This window comes from Vicugna pacos, chromosome 1, assembly GCF_048564905.1.
Source record: "Vicugna pacos chromosome 1, VicPac4, whole genome shotgun sequence".
Taxonomy (NCBI): domain Eukaryota; kingdom Metazoa; phylum Chordata; class Mammalia; order Artiodactyla; family Camelidae; genus Vicugna; species Vicugna pacos.
This window is the reverse complement of record NC_132987.1, coordinates 78,610,016-78,615,134: the sequence shown is the minus strand read 5'-3', so window position 1 is coordinate 78,615,134 and position 5,119 is coordinate 78,610,016.

Below are 5,119 nucleotides of genomic sequence, written 5' to 3'. Positions count from 1 at the left end.
AAAGATTAGCACTAAGCACTTCATTCAGGCATCAGGCACTGGGCTACATATTTTAATTACATTCTTAGTCAAATTTACCTGTAAGTTAGTGTCTTTTTTTTTTTCAATTATCCTCACCTTAGAGATAAAGTGATTGAAGTTAAGTAACTTTCCCAAGGTTATATAGCCATTAAGTATTGGAACTTGGACACCAATAAAATCTATCTGATCCAAAGTCTGTGTGTTAACCACTGCACTGATTTTGAACCAAAAGGGATTTACAAAAGCCATCTATTGCAATCAAATTAATCATCTTACAATAAGACAGTGAAGACCAGGGAGAACGTTCAGTGACTTATCCAACGTCCTATTACCAGCCACCTCAGACATCCTTTACAGCAGTTCAGACTATCTGATAGGATTTTGACATATGATGGTGCTGATAATCATGCACACTGCCCTAGTGACTGTGGGGAGACTGGCATTCCCAAATTCAGAGCTCATCTTCAGTATTGATTTTATTCTAGAATACTCAGGGTACAAGAAATATGACAGATAGACATAAAATGTCTAAAACAAATAAACAGAATCAAAACTCCACACAAAGAGAAAGAAATGGTAATGGAACTTAGTCAGAGATTGACAAGCAGCAAAACATCCATCTCCTCCCAGGGAAAAATACTTGATTTGTTGCTGCATTTACTTGAAATCAATCTCAGACATTCAGGCCAAAAGGAACAATTCAATAAAAAATCAGCACAATTTAATGAATTTTATATACTTGAAATCATATCTGGGGCTTTTCACAATCCAGGGTTCATACCTATAGATGTATATTGAAAACAGGCACACATGGGAATGTAGGAGGCTACAAGAGTACTTAAAAATTGGGATAAAAATAATCTGAGGAGATTTTTTAACCCTAAGGAATTTCCATTATCAAAATTATATGTAAAAAGACTTTCCATTCACATGTTCTTAAAGGACCTATGACTGAATGAGGTGAAATAAAGCTAAGAAGAAATTTTTATTATAAGTATCTTTTTCTTATTACTTACAAAATTGTTAAAGTTGTATTGTTACATAATTATATTTTTTGCACTTATCCACTTACTTGCCTAGGAGGGAATATTCCTAAAAATGGAATTCTGAAGTAGAAAGAAATGCATTTAACTTTTGATTCCATCATGCCCTCTAAAGTTATACAAAATTACAATTTTATAGTTGCATATGAAAATATCTCCTGTCCCACACATTACTCATTAACATTTTCCAATATAAAAATTTTAAAATGAGTCTTAAATAAATATGTCTTTGATTTCTATTGAGGTAACATATTTTATAAATGTCTACTATTATTCATTTGAACTGCCTGTTCACATCCTTTCCCATTTTTCTATTGGAGTACTCGGACGCTTTTTATTGTTGTTTGAGGACATTATTTGTATCAAGAAATATAATCTTGTGGAATATATTAAAACTTTTTCTATTTTTTTATGTTTGTTGGTTTGTTTATATACTTCAGTTTGGTTTAAAGATGTTTTAAACACGTGGACAATTCTTTCTCATTAGAGATTCCATCAGTAATCTTAAAACAGAAAAGTTTTCCGTCTCTTAGGTTATATTAACATTCACTTATAATATCTTCATATCTCATGAGTTAATTTCTTCATTGAAAATTATAATTTTTATAGAATTCATTTCTATTTCAGTTACGCATTTGTGAGTATATACTCTGTATACATTTACATTTCCCTGAATAATCAGCCATTTGTCTCACCACCATCTAAATGTGACATAATATTTATTTTCTATTTGACCTATTATATTTTATGGTCTGTTTTCCCTCTTCTTGTTCATCTTTTAGACTGATCACATATTATTATTATCAAAAATTTCACTTTTTAAATTTTTCTGTCTATTAAGTAGTTAATTATGCATTCTCTTCCTGGGCTCCCTAAATATTTCAACAAACATCCTTGATGTATTACAACTTAATTACTTCTTATTATACACAATATATCTTTAATAATACTAGTATTGTTTTAAAAGAATTATGCAACTAGTTGCCTTTGAAGAATTCAGATAACTTTTGAGCATCCAGCCTGCTGATTGTCTATTTTGATTTGTTTAGTTTTGCTTTATATTTTTAAAAAAATAGTCTAACAATGTCAATAGATTACACAGCAGATTAAAAGATTAAAAGATTTTTTCTCCATGAAGAAATTATTTACTTAATAAAATCTGGAAATGAAAAAAACTATTTGTCCACAGTTAGTGAGAATAGTGGATACTGAAAATCATATTCTGAATAATAGATAAATAACAGGTTTCTTAAAACTTGAGACATACGATATGTGGAAGATGTTGATGGATAAGATTGAGAGCAGTAATTGTTTCTATTTTAAAGGATAAAAATTTACTATGGCATAACTTATTAGAGCTTCATAACACAGATTTAAGTATGCTTTAGCAAAATAGTACAATCCGTTTGCAAGCTAAAAATACCATCTGAGAAATGTTTTGCTTTTTTCACTGGATGAAACTGCGATGTGGCCAATGCTGAATTCATTTTCTTCTGAGTCTGTTTTACATGTAAAACACTAAGCCACAGTGTTATATTTAATGGTTGAACATAGTTACTGCATCTGAGTTTGCAATGTATTGTTAAGTTATATGTTATTCTATTGATTCTTCTTGTTGACAGTAACCACATGAAAATCTGACTTAATTTTTCACATTTCATCACAAATCTACAATTGCAGTTATGCAGCAATATGCTTATTGGTTATTCAGTCCCAAGAACGTTAACATGAACATCTCTCTTTTGCCCTACCCTTCATATCCCAATAAAAAAAAGGCTTGAGTTTTGAAATCATCCTTTACTTATTTTTCTGTACCAATTTCTGGACCTATTCAGTTTTCAAGCTTAATCAAATTTCTTTTCAAAATGACTTTTCTCCATTTTCTCATATCACCGCTGCCTGATTTTTGTAATATCCTCTTGGCCAATTGTACACTGCTCTCTTCATACCCCAATCTCAATATAAATTAATATATGTCATATTTTCTCCTCCAAATCACTATTAAAAATATCCTCTTAATTTCTTGCCTGCCTGCCTGCCTGCCTTCCTTCCTTCCTTCCTTCCTTCCTTCCCCCTTTCCTTCCTTTCTCCCTTCCTTCCTTCCTTCCTTCTTTCTTCATTCTGTCCAAAAGTCATTAGATGGGCAATAAAATGGAAGCCCATGTAGCAGCTGGGTGTAGCCTTAGTGTCCTTGCTGGGTATGAAATTAAAACTTGAGTAGAGTAAGGAGGGCATACACAGTGAGGGAGGAAAGAGCTCCTTTACTATGAAGTTAGTCTGCAGTATGAGACATTGATGTTTTGTCAGCAATAAGAGTTAGAAATATGGTAAAGGGAATGGTTACAATAATCTCGGTATGGTCATTTTAGAATTGAGGTTTTTTTAGTGTGAACTCATGGTTAGATAATATAAATAAATAAGTAACTTACATTGAATATTTCAGCACTTGCCCATGAAAGGAACTCAGAGTAGAGAACTATTATAGTTAGGAGATCGTCAAACACCCATATTTTAGTTTCTAAATATTATCTTCCACTAATAGAAATTAGGGTGTCTTGGAGAAATGGCTGATTCCAGAGCTGTCACAGGGAATTCCAAGTTAAGGCTGTAAGTAAGAACAAAAACCAAAGAATGACAAGAACATGTTGTTCCAGTTATCTGTTGCTGCATGACACATCACCTCAAAACTTAATGCTTTCAAATAATTTATTATTATACCTCATGGCAAGAGAAGGTCATCTGGGGTTTGTTGCCTGGGAATCTCTCCAATGATTGCAAACAAATGGCAACTGGTACTGGAATCATCTGATGGTCTGAGGCTAGATATTCCACACAGCTCACCCAAATGACTGATAATTGATGCCGACTGCTGTGTAGGAGCTCAGCTGGGGCTGAAGGTCTACATGTGTCTTTTTCATGTGACTTGAGATTTTTACCTAACTTTTTGGATTTTGAGAGAAAGCATTCCAAGAGCAAGCATTCCAAGAGAACAAGCCAGAAAATACAAGACTTCTGTGGACTTGGCTTGGCAATAATGTGGTGTCACTTGTGCTGCATTCTATTAGTTACCAAATGCAAACTCAAATTTACTGTGGAAGGGGACTATACAGGGATGTAAATACCAGGAGGCATGGTTTGTATGCAGGCCACCTTTGGATTCTAGATAACACAGTCTTCTCTCTGGCTGCAATGACTTACATCCCTCCCACAGGCAAAATAGGCTATACCCCAATGACCACCACCCCACCACGCCAGTCTCATCTGAGACAGTACCAGGCTCAGTGTTGATACTCTGGCCTAGATAGAAGTCCCTGGAGATGGCTCCTCAAGTGCATTTCCTAAAGTGTAGGTTTTCAGCATAACAAACACTAGTCTACGTAAAATATGAAATGACTTTAACTGATCGGCTTTATTTTACACCATAATCACATATTATAAACTGGAAGACAAAGTACTACCAGAAACCAGAATTTAATCAGAGATATTTAAGAATTTCATAGCAAAATAAAAACTGGAAGCCTGTTATAGAAGAATATAGAAGATAGATTAGTGGTTGGCAAACTTTTCCATGTAGGCTGTATGGTAAATATTTTAGGCTTTACAGGCTATATATAGTCATTGTTGCATACTTTTTTTTTCTTTTTATAACCCCTAAAAATGAAAATCATTTATAGCTTCTGGGCCACATAAAAAGAGGCCATATCCAGATTTAACCTGCAGATCATGATTTGCCCACCCCTGGGTTAGACCATTAATTAGTAGATAGAATTATGAAAGAAATACAGCAATTTTGATTATATTACAAGTGTTTAAAAAACAAATATTGAGTGTTTACGAGCAACTCTCTATCTTAAATATTTCTTAGTTGTCTATGAAACCTCTATTTTAAATATATAGATGCTGGGAATATATCTGGTTATTATAGAATCATTTTATCAAATTATGATTTATAGCAATTATAAAATTAGGATCCTGCAATTCCTCAGAAAAGTGCCCCCTCAGTTTTTCAGAGAACTTGAAAGCAAATGTAAGGGTAACACATTCTAATATCAAGC